The following is a 13,244-nucleotide window of genomic DNA, read 5'->3' on the forward strand; positions in this document are numbered from 1 at the left end:
TGACTGCCCTGGGTTTAAAGATCAGTACAGCAGGTAGAATGTATGAAAGGATGAACCCTGACCATTCTACTATTGATCTGTGCAGCCACAAGACACATATTTGATAAACCTTTGATTTAGCCTGAGGACTGCACAGGTCTTGTGAATGAAGAAGGCTTAGATTCCAGCCTCTAGAGGCTCAAGGACCTTCCCCACACCCCCCAGCCCCCACTTACTTGAGCAGAGCCTGGAGCCTAAAGCCTGCCTCCTTTACTTAATATGCTCTGTGATCTTAGGGATGTCCTTGACCCACTCTGTGCTTCTGTTTACTTACCTGTAGAACGGAGGTAGTGCCAGTGGCTGACAGACTGAGAGATGTGTGAAGATTCGGTGAGCTAGAATGTGTAAAGCACCAAAATCAGAGTCTGGCATATAGTGATCACAATTAGCTGTTATTGCTCTTACCGTTATCATGATTAATGACAAAAGAAAGTGATTTTTTTCTTGGAATTTTTGCCCGGAACATTATTATTTTATCTTATCTAACTGAGTGAAACTTCTTGCACATACTGTGGTAGGAAACCCTACACTAAGCCACAGATTCTTGAGAAATCCTCAGCCTTGTTAGGCTCTGGTAAGTATAACTTCCTTTGTACTCCCTGTGGTTGCTCAGGAAATGAGAGGAGATTTAGAGAATGTCTTCCCTACTCTATCCAGTTACGGCTTTATTTGTTGTCAAAGAGGAAAATGTCTCCACATGTTCACATCCGCAACTTCGAGACATTACCTAAGACAAGCCCAGCAGCGGCTCTACTCCAGATGGGAGCTCTTATTTGGGGAGCTGTCTGCATTTTTTTGATTCTTGAGGCTAGAAAAATCTCTCCAGGCACAATCCTTTGATACACTAACAACCGTAAATTCATTTCCTCTCTCGGGTGGCTCCAGAGCATTCCAGTCGGCTCACAAGTGTGTTATGGAATGTGGAAAAGTAAGATCAAGATCCATGTGCATAAAGTACACTGACCTCCTGCTTTTATGCAAAGTACTGTAGATACTACAGCTAATTGAGTCAAAGGGTGGAATGTGCCACCGAAGTGCTGAGCTGGGAGGTATTCGAAGCATGTTTTGGTATCTAGCTTGTCTTTGGCTAAGAACCTTAAAGATCATCCATGCATATCCTTCTGAATACAGACTTCTTTTCCTTAGCCATCTCCTGAAATGGAAACTTGAACAGGACACCCATAAATGAGCTATATACACTATATACACTAGCAGCTAGCTGGTGGCTCTCTGAGTGTTCTACCCATCACAGCCATCATCCTGGCTGTGTTTTCACCTACTCTCTGTTCCTGAGTCTCCACTCCTTCACCCATCCTAGTTATCTATTGCTATAGGCTGCCACAGAGTTAAACAAACAAGCAACTATCTACAGGGCCCACTCGGGGGCCAGAGATTATGTACCGTCTGTTGTGCATGTAAAGAAATTCTGTGATATAGTCCTTTTCTGTACAGTTTGAAAGACAAAGTGAACACATCTGAAGCAATTAAAAAGCTATAAGTTATCTAAAGCATAATGCATACTTCTCAAAGGGACATCCTAAAGTAAGGGAGCTCTAGGCTTTCTTTAGATGTCATGGAAAGGACCCAAGGAAGAGGAATTCAGCCACACCTTAGAAGACTTAGCAGGCTAGAGAAGGAACACAGGGAGGCTGTTCCAAACAGTGGGAACTAAAAACACAAAAGCTAAAGTGTACAGAGCAAGTATGTGGGACCCTGGCCAAGGGGGTGAGTGACAGGGAGAGACCAAATGACAGAGCAGAAAGTTTTAGAACATTGAATTGCCTTTCCTGGATTCTAACCATCCTTCCTTATGTATTAGAGTCTGTTTATGAATCTTAGGACTCCCTTTGAAAGTGGTAACTGAGAAAACTGAAGGTATTGTTCAGGGAGTAACCTTAAGTTATAGGCGAACCAGAGCGAGCTAGGTACTGTGTTTTCCATCTCCTTGTTAGGGCCGCAGTGAGGACTAGCTACAGAAAGCTCTCATTTCCCCATATTCCTTTCTCTCACTCCTACCCCACATCAGCACCACAATCTAGCATCATAAAGAGCTGTTCACACCAAGAAAGGCATGGGCAAATCCAGCATGGTGCCAGCCAGGAAGACAGGCTGACCCTTGAGTGTTAAGTACATGGCCTCTGTCACACTGGCCTGGGACCCCGATAGGGCCCCCAATTGTTTTTTAGAGAAGTTTTGACCAATTGCTTTTCTGCTTCCAGATTGTAAAACCAGCACTTTAAAAAAAAAAAAAAAAAAAAAAAAAAAAAAGAAAAAAAAAAAAAAAAAAAAAAAAAAATTAAAAAAAAAAAAAGAAAGAAAAAAATATTTTAAAGATTTAATTTAATTTAATTTTTTCAGTGTCCCAAGATTCATTGTTTATGCACCACACCCAGAAAACCAGCACTTTCAGCATGATTTTAGTTCTCTTCTAACACTTGCCCAGTAAAAGAAGGCAAAGAAGAGAATTCTCTTTCTCCATATTCCCTCTTCCCAGGACAAAGCACATAAGTCTTCCCCCACAGCCCCACACCCCCCATACACAAATTCTTATCTGGTTCTGCATCCTGACACAATCTGGTACTAGGGTTTATATGTACATTTTTTTGGCTGGACTGTGAGTTCTTTGAGTTCTGGACACTCTGCTACTTTGACCACGCGCGTCTTTGCACCTCAGTGCTTAACAGAGAGGCTGATGCTTGTAGAGTGTCCAATAAATGAAAGAGGAGGAAAGACCCCAAAAGAGTTTCTAGCATTCATCTTGGAATTTTTTTAGGACAAAGTAGATCATGAATGAATGAATGAGTGAGTGAGTGAATGAATGAATGAAAATGTTTACTCCAACGCAATGCCTTTCAACTCTTTACGTTTAGGTTAATGCTTCCTTTAAATGGAAAAAGACTGGAGGTCCCCATTCAATCATTAGATCTCTCCAAAGTGACAACTAACTATAAGCAAGATCTTATGATCACACAGGATGATTTTGCTAGAGAGGAAAATGGAGGTTAGGATATAGGATTTCAGGTCTGTATTGGAACACTAGAATATGGTGATGCCACACAATGAAAGCTTTATATATCTTGTGTGATGGGTGACTCTGGTTATAGGAAAGGTGTTAAGGAGAGAAATGAAAGTGTACAAAGACCACATTACTTCTTCATTTGATCTATAATCAAGTTGCACAATTGTGCCACATTCAAGGAAGAGACCCTGTTATTAACCTTAGAAAACAATTCTTTCCCTCTACTTACAGAGCTTGGCAATTTTTTCAGAAGTTTTCATGCACATCAGGCTGAAATCTTTTTTCTGTCTCCCCCAAAAATGTTCTATAGAGAAGAGAAAAAAATGAGCATTTTAAAACTGGCTGAGGGACAAGAGGAAGAAAAGACAAGATACCACATGGGCGTATTAAGAAAATATGTGTCACAAATAAGTTGCCAAGAAGTAGCTGCTCCACCTTTGAAGAAATTTCTTGAACTTTCCTGAAATGTAACCAAGAAAAAAGCTGATAAATTTGTGGCTTTTTCTAGAGGTCTTCTATGTGCAAACATTGAGAAAATACCCCCAAGGTTCTTGCATGGCTCCCTCCAACAGGGTCATTACCTTATTTTTCTTTGGACCTTGGTATTTTTTATCACCAACTCAAACTCATCCCACCCCTGCCACACGCACAGTGCATTCACACAACCTGATCTGTACTTCCTTCTGCAAGCCTTCCCTGGCTACCCAGGTCTCATTCATCTCTCTTTTCTGTAAACCACCTATCAATGACGATGTCCACTGCGTTTAATGATCTGGATCTTCCAGAGTTTCACATAATTACCTTCTGTCTCCAACCAAAAAGCAAAGTCCTTGAGGATGTGTACTGAGGGACTGTCCTTACACAGTACTTCTCTTGCCTGCTGCTTGCATTGCATTAAACACTGAGAAAGTGATGATTGGTGAATTGTTCTATTTGGAGCCTCTCATGCTTTGGGTCTGTTTAGCATCCCTGTTCTAAGTGAAAACTTTTCAAACACAATGACTGCTGGAGTTACTAAGAGAAAAGATGCAGTAGAACTTACTGTCATTTTTTCCTAATGTATCCAAAGAAAAAAGTGACAAAACAAGTTATACACAGGGGAAACTATGGGGGTGTTTCTCAGCTGATTTTATCTCCTCCCTAGATCCTATTTCCCATGCTGTGGAATGACTGTGTCAATGAGACTCAAAAGGCCAACAAGTTATCCTAGGACTTCAGAAAGAAAAGAAAACAGAAACAGATATTCTTCCTCAAAAACTCTGATGTTAACCCACTAGGAGGGAGCCTCAATGCCAGAAATCATGTGAAAACTCCATTTCCTGGTGATTACAGACCTGCTCCATCAATAGCAGATTTCCAAAGAATGTATCTACTCCTTAATATCCCTTGTCTTGCCTTCAAATCACAAGCTCCTTCGGGCCAACACTCAGTTCCCATCCTTTTGCAGTTCCCTTAGTTTTTCTCAGAGGCTGGTTATGTGGTACTCGGTTAATACTTGGTTAAATGACGCCTTCAGTTGTGATTTTTATTTCAATTACCAGTATGTATCGTACTAGTTATTCTCAGTCTAGGCAATAACTCTTCTCCCACCAACATGGTAACTTGAAAGGATTTCATGCCTTAACTGAGGCTTATAATCTGCATTGATGAGGAGTTAATCTAGCAGAATGGTGAAATGTTTGGTCTCAAACCACCTGAGCTTGTAGCTTGGCTTTGTTACTTATTTCTTGTGTGAACTTGAACGTGTTTTTTGTTTTTTTCTCCCTTTGCATTTCAGTTTCCTTACTCGGCATCTATTTATTTTGAGGATTAGATGAGATGATCCATGTAAAATACTTGGGAAAGCACCTAGTACACCAAATTTTCAGTAGATACTAATTATTATTAGCTATTCGTCTTGTCTAGCTCCAGAGGTTATGTCTGCCGTCTAGACATACCCTCTCTGTACTCCGAATTTTTTCTTCTACTTTGAAACCAGACTCTTAACCACCTTACAGGCTGAAGGAAGGTAATGCCACCCCCTCCCCCAGAGCCGACTGTGGAAGGACAGGGAGCTCCCTGCTGCCCTGTGGAGCTGGAGCAGGAGCACATTATGAAGGCCAGAGTGGCCAACTTGTCCCGAGTTCAAATGAACATTGACGAGCCAAGACATTCCATGACAACATGAACAGCGGCTCGTGTTTTTTCCTCTTTCCTTGCTGCTTCCTTTTCAGTGAAACATTCATACAAACCAGACCACTGTACAACAAAGAGATTTCCAAGCCCTCAGACAAATGATTTGTTTCTTAAATGTTACCTGATCGGACCAAAGTTCAGTACAAATACTTGGAATTGTATACTTCTTTGAAATGGGTTGTGATCAACATGACTGATGAGAGCTGCCTAGTAATTAAATTCTTCCAGTGGGTGTCAAAAAGTTATCCTATTTCTCATTCTGAGACTGCTATATGGAAAAATTCCTTCTTGGATTACTTCCTTCCTAGATTTGGATTTTCCCCATGATAATCTCTGAAAAATAAGATCTATCTCTACCCTATTGTCAGAGACTATCTAAAAGCACTTCAAGAGTTCCCCACAAACAGTAGGCAAAGGCAAAGAAATAAAAGCCCTTCATGGTTTGATAGTTTCTATGTTTCCATGATAAGCCAATTAACAAAGATGTTGGATGATTTTCTTGCATCAAAACCAAAGAAAATCCAGAAAGACAATCCTATTACATGAGGAAAGACATTATTTAATATGGATTAGCTTTCAGGGTAGGATAACTTTTCGTAGGAATTATTTTATTAAAAATTTCCTGTGACTTAAGATTGCAAAATTCAAATCTTAAATTATCCTGAGAATCCTCCAAACAGTGTCAGTGATTTTACAACTCTGATGATTCACAGACCTGTACCCCTGAAGCAAATACATTATATGTTTAAAAAAAAAAAAGACAAGGAAATAGAAACAAAGGGTGTGTAGACTATGGTTTGAAAAATTCATTTCCCTTATTGCTAGAGTTGGTAGCAGGGTCAAAGAAAGTTTTTCAAGACAGAAAAATTTAAACATGTTTGAAGGCACAGAGGTTGGGGATAGAGGCAGAAGTTAAAGATGTCATTAAGTCATTGAAGATTATGGATATGGTAATACACAGCATGTAACTAATATTATTAACTATATTATTATTATTGACTATAGTTAATAATATTATATTATAGTTAATATATAACTATAATTATATAACTATATTATTATAATTAATAATATTATTAACTATAGTTAATAAAACTATTTATTATTATATTATTTTATTATTATTATATAATTATTAACTATAGTTAATTATATTATTTTTATATATTATACCACTATATATAATTATATAATAATATAATTTATATAATAATATAAACATATATTACAAATATATATTAATATGGTTAATTATATTAACTATAGTTAATAATAATATTGGTTATTTTAAAAGGGATTTTACTTATTTATTTGAGAGAGAAACCTCACAAAATAGTGCATGAGTGGGGGATGGGGGTGGAGGGGCAGAGGGAGAAGGAGAAGCAGGCTCCCCACTGAGCAGGAAGTCCCACACAAAGCTTGACCCCAGCACCCTGGGATCATGATCTGAGCTGAAGGCAGCTGCTTAACCGATTGAGCCACCCAGGCACCCCTATAGTTAATAATACTGTATTGCGTATTTGGAAGTTGCTAAGAGAGTAGATCATAAAAGCTCTCATAACAAGGACAAAAAGCATTGTAACTCTGTATGGTGATGGATGCTAGCTACACTTATTCCGGTAATCATTTTGCAATATACACAAATAGCAAATCATTATGTCATACCCCTGAAACTAATACATTATGTCAATTTAAAAAATTAAGGAAGTGGGGTACATGAGAACAGTTAAACTGAAATGCTCAGGTGAGCATGAAGGCGCAGAAAAAGATCGGTGTACATGTTTTTAAAGTCCAAGTACCACAGTGAATCCTACCTATTTCCCTCTCCATGGCTATTTAAACTACAACATTCATGAAAAGCTGTGCCTTTTTATCATTTGGTCTGTCTGTAATCGGACATTTTGATGTTGGACCCAACTTACTTATCTTCATCTTTAAGAATTGTTAAGTCATATATCCTTGGCGTATGGAAAAACAACCTAGAAAATAAATTCTGTCATATGAGGTCATTCTTCTCCATTCCCATGAAAAGAGGAAGTGCTCCTATGCAATAAATTAGTATGGAAAGGTCTTCAGAATTTGAAGTGAGATGAGTCAGGCTGTTGTCTTTCATCATTGCAGTAACCAAAAGACCGAGTTCTCAGACCATCAAGGTATTGACAATCTTTCATCAACAAGTAGAGACCTCCCATAAGCATTTGCAACGTAAGCCAGTAATAGCTCTTTTGATGCCGCCAACTCCCACAACACACACACACACACACACACACACTCCAAAATTCCAGCAATGGGGTTTTTCTTGGAAATTTCAAGGGATTATGGAGTCAGAGACTGTGGAAGATCCCATCTTGAAGTATTTCAAGACCTTTTACATCAAATGTGTGCATCCATCTAGCCCTACAATGGAAAAGTAGAGGACAAATCTTTCCCTTCAGCAGACTATAGGCAAAGAACATTGAAAAGAAAATCAGTCTATTTGCAGATGCTGCAGAGCTGGATAACAGATCTCATCCAGAAGAATCACCCACTATTCTAAATATCCTCTGCATATTCAAATATTGGGCCAAGAACAACAGCATGAAATTTAACTGGCACAAAGCATCTAAGTTAAATACTACGATTGCATTTGAGCAAAGTGGAGGCGAGCTGTGAAAAAGATCTGGGTATTTTAGTTGATCTCAGGTTTAAGATGACCCAATATAGCTTCTGGTGACATCTGATGCCACTTTAAACATACTAAAGAACAGTGTTTTTACTGAGAAAGCAAATTACCTCCCCATAACCTTTATAGATCAGCCCCGTTCTGAAGTGCTTTATTCCAGTTTAACAACTGGACTGTGAGCAGGGACGGGACAGCCGTGATCATATTTATAGAACGATTCACAGTATTCACATCTTTAATATATTGATTTTGATCCCTATAATCTTACTATGAGATAAATGTTATTCTATCAATTTTTGTAGATGGCAGTACTGAAAGTTGAAAGGCATTAAGTGCTTTGACCAAGATAGGATGGTTAATGAGTGACAGAACCAGGTCCCTGACTCTTAGATACCCTCCTATAACCACTTTTGTAACACAAAGCACATGTAAGAGTCAGTAGACTGAGCTGTGTTCCCTAGGAAAACTTGCTTTCTAAAAAAATGCTTCCAAGAAAATTCCCGAACAAGAGTTTGTGCAAAATTTTCCTTAACTCTCATTCTCTCTATAACTTTCTCTCTATTTTTATTATGAAAGCAGAAGTGGAAAAATGGGAGGGAGCATGTCTTGAAAGTGACTCCGGAAAAGGAAGCACTGATGGTGCCACCTGCCTAAAACTTTAAGATACCATCAGAAAAGCCTTTTATGAAACATACTAATTATTTGCACTCCATGTGAAAGAAGTCCGGGAGTAAGGATGAGAAACTAATCTTTTCCCCAGACAATGTTTAGATCGAGCAGAAGTATATCCTTCCACACTCAAAATTCATTGTAATCCTTCAAAATGTCACATAAAATATCAAGGCAAATTCTACCTAATCCTAGTAATGGAGAATCAAGCCATAGTATATAGAGCACTGAACTAGTAGTCAGAAATTTTGCTGCTAACTGCAGTTCTGCTAGGTACCACCTGACCGGCCTTAGGCAAGCTTGCACTCAGGTTTACATTAGGCAGTGGGGCTGTCAAGGCCTGTGGCGCCTCATATAGAACTTAAGAACATGCTCTCTGTTACAAGGATTTAGAGTACATGCTCTAGCGTCAGACAGCCTGATTTTAAAGCAATTCCCTGCCACTTAGATGTCGCACCTTGAGCACTTCACTAAATTTTTCTAACTTTAATTCCATCATATGCTATTAAAGATGTGGAAAGAAAAATGCATATGAGGGGTGCCTCGCTGATTCAGTCAGTGGAGCATGAAACTCTTGGTCTTAGGGTTATGAGTTCAAGCCTCACAATGTACATAACATTGTCATGTACCTTACCAATGAAGGGAATCACTGGTCATTATCCTTACATTTTTGAGAAGGCAGATTTCAAAAAATTGAAAGAAAATTAAGTAGAATTCAGTGAAATATAATTGGGAGAGGGGAGGGAGTGGACTGAGAAAGTTGAGAAACTCTCAGAAAGAAATGCTGACACTGCAGTAGTGGATCACCCATATGGAAGGAGATGGGTGGCTATAGAAACAGCTTTTATGACGGGCTCAGGCGCAAAAGCATACAAATTAAAGATGAGAGATGGGGCACATAACCAAGACAATTTTAAAACAGGGACACAATTTACAACATCGTGGATGGAACTAGAGGGTATTATGCTGAGCGAAATAAGTCAATCAGAGAAAGACCATTATCATAGGATCTCCCTGATATGAGGAAGTGGAGATGCAGCATGGGAGGTTTGAGGGGTAGGAAAAGAATAAATGAAACAAGATGGGATCAGGAGGGAGACAAACCATGAGAGACTCTAAATCTCACAAAACATACTGAGGGTTGCCAGGAGAGGGGGTTAGGGAGAGGGTGGTGGGATTATGGACATTGGGGAGGGTATGTGCTATCGTGAGTGCTGTGAAGTGTGTAAACCTGGAGATTCACAGACCTGTGAGGGCTAATAATACATTATATGTTTATTTAAAAATAATTAAAAAATTAAAAAATAAATAATAAAACAGTGACACAAGCCTCCCAGAATGAAGGCAGGAACACTTGCTTTAGACTGAAATGAACTAAGGTGTGTGATAAAAAAACATTCTGAAACAAAGAAAAAGACTGTTTTATTTGTGTTTTTGTTTTTGCTTGTTTGTTTAAAGAAGATTAACAAGAAAAGAGTAAGAGCTTGATTCCTTGGAGATAATAGTGCCGTATTAACTTGCAGACAGAGGAACCCGAGTTTCTCAGGACCTATTTTGCTTTCCTCTCATATCTGTCAGGAATATTTATTGAGCAGCTGTGAAGTGTCAAGCATTGTTTCAAATCCTGAGCCTTTTATAATGATGTAATATAATTGCTCTTGTCAAGAGGTTGATAGTACAGTAAGGAGAGAGGCATGCAAATAAATAAATATAAACTGTATAATTAAATACGCTAAAGTAATTATAGTAATAGAGATGAGTATGAAGTCCAAGGGAGACATAACTAAAAAATTACTCCAGTCCGCCTGGGGTTCTAGAGGAAGAATCACAGAAAGAATAGCATTTAGACTGAGACATCTCACTCCATGAAATGTTGTACAAAGTGGAAAGGGTAACAGATAGAAGATAAGAATAAACTAGAACTGTCCGTCATGTTGAATGAGTTTGGCTCCATTGGCCCTGGTGAATTCATTCATTTGGCTAAAAAAATTTTTTTTTACTAAGGTTTCATGATGTCTGGCAAGTTTTGGAGATTGTAGGGAACTGGACAAATTCCAGAAGACTAAAGACTGACAAATCTTTAGACTTTCCATTTTAAGAGGAAGGATTCAATGAAAGACAATGTTGTTTGAGAGGACAGGCTCCAGATTTACACTGCTAAGATGGGGTTCTGGCTTTACTCCTTACTGTTGTATCACCTTAACCAAGTTACCGAATATCTCTGTTTTTCAGTTCCTCATCTATAAAATGGGAGAATAAGAGGAGATTTCAAAAAGGTGGTAGTGAGGATTACACGGAAAGTGCTTAGAAGAGCACCGGTACAACTCGGCGCTCGATGACTGTGAACTGTTTAACAACTCTACAAGCTACAGATCAAAGTGGTTGGCCTCACTCACAGGAAAGATTCCAAAATACAACATTTAAAGACTCTAACCACAGAAAAGGAAGTGATGATATTTTAGGATGAGGATAGGTTCACTAAAAACAAGACATCTCAGACCACCCCCACCCCCCACCACATATTCAGTTTTTACACATGTGTCTTGCTGACATGGGAAAAGGATTTTGTGGACTCATAACATACGGATTTTATCAAGGAATTTTTCAATCCTTATAAAAAAGATGGAAGGGTGCATCCAGGTTGATGTTCTGTTGGGGTGCGCCCTTCACTAAGTCAATGAAAGGATCTTGCCCACGACCCAGGAAAGGAAGATACACAGGAGGCTTTGTGTAGATGAAGGTGCAGATGAAGGACTATGCTAGACACTAGAGAAACAAAATAAAATCATATTCCTATTCTCAAGGAAATTATGATAGACTGGGAAAATAGATGTTTATACAGATGCTTACTATAGTAACAAGTATAAGTCAACTACCATTGAAGGCAGTTACGAAGGGCAAAGAGGCCCCAGCAGGAAGATACTTGGCCTAGTCGTGAAAGCTAGTTTCTTGACCTTGTTAAAAATGTTTTGAAAAACACCTTGTCATGTTACTTTAAACTACCTAAACTTCAAAATATATCTGATTGTTTTAATGACGCTAGTTCTATCCATTTATTGCTAAAACAGAACTATCCAAAATAGTTATAACAAAGCCATCATTAGCATAACCATGTCTTATTTTTCAGGATCTGCATTTTCTTATTTGTCCTCCTTTGGCAGAGTCTCCCCTCCCCTCTATTGCTACTGCCACCACAGACCACTCCTCACCTGAGCTGTGTCTGTAGTTCTTGGGTGGCTTTGCTCTGCTTCACCCGCCCATCTGTCACCATGCCCCCTGAGTTGTCTTCTCTAAAACAGATCCCATCGAGTTATGAACTCCTAAAATAAGAAATAAAAAGCCCCTAAATAGTAAAGTATAGATTCCTTGGAACACTGCAGCTACTTGGGATCTGGCTTCCTCTTGTCCAGGATCAGCTCCTATCTTCTCTCTCCACAAGCCACCTTGCCCAGGCCTTGGGACCACCCCTGCTCTCTTCCATACTTCTGTGCCTTTGCTTGCACTTGCCTTTTGCCTGGAGGGCTACTTCCCACTGTGTCATCACACATAAATTCAAATATTCCCCCTTCTCTCATTTGGCTGGAATGTGTTTTTCCTTTATTAGGGCCCTATAGTTATCATAGCACTTGCTCCATTCTTTATTGTATTGGATGAACTCATGGGAAAAAACTTGGCTAGGCTTTGGATTATGTAGATTCCAATTCCTGCATTACTTCTTATCTTCACTGTATCTCAGTTTTCCCATTTGTAAATTATAAACGTGGGATTAATTACAGACTCATGGTTTGACTCATGATTCTTCGACTTTACAATGTATAAAAGGGATACACATGTGGGACAATCCCATCTCATGACTCCCAGGCAACCGGGCAATCAGGAGGATAAATGACTGTTACTGTTAACAGCCATTCTGTAGCCACACAACCAGTTTCTCACTTTCAGTACAGTATTTAGCAAATTACAGGAGATACTCATCACTTACTATAAAATAGACTTTGTGTTAGATGATTTCGCCCACCTGTAGGCTAGTGTAAGGGTTCTTCTAGCAGGACTAAACCAATCGCATTCCTCCATGTCAAGCTCTAAACACATGATAAGTTTCTAGCAATCAATTCTGTTTAAAGTGTCTTAATAAACTTGAAGAACTTGACCTATCCTACCCAACTAAAGACACCCGAATGATTGTTCAAGCTTCAGTGGCAGCTGAGGTTCGCTTCTGGTCCCTTCCACTTCTCTCCCCCTTCAAAAAGTCCTGCCTACATGAACAGGGAATGTGGGGGTTTTGGGGGGGGGGACATTAGTTTGCCAGATTCTCAGTTAGGTGGCTTTTTTAAAAATTTTTAATTTTTTATAAACATATATTTTTATCCCCAGGGGTACAAGTCTGTGAATCTCCAGGTTTACTTTACAGCACTCACCAAAGCACATACCCTCCCCAATGTCCATAACCCCACCCCCCTTCTCCCAACCCTCCACCCAGTTTGTTTTGTGAGATTAAGAGTCACTTATGGTTTGTCTCCCTCCCAATCCCTCTTGTTTCATTGATTCTTCTCCTAGCCCCTTAAGCCCCCCTGTTGCATCACCACTTCCTCATATCAGGGAGATCATATGATAGTTGTCTTTCTCTGCTTGGCTTATTTCACTAAGCATGATATGCTCTAGTTCCATCCATGTTGTCGC

The sequence above is a fragment of the Mustela nigripes genome, chromosome 10, assembly GCF_022355385.1.
Source record: "Mustela nigripes isolate SB6536 chromosome 10, MUSNIG.SB6536, whole genome shotgun sequence".
NCBI classification, from domain to species: domain Eukaryota; kingdom Metazoa; phylum Chordata; class Mammalia; order Carnivora; family Mustelidae; genus Mustela; species Mustela nigripes.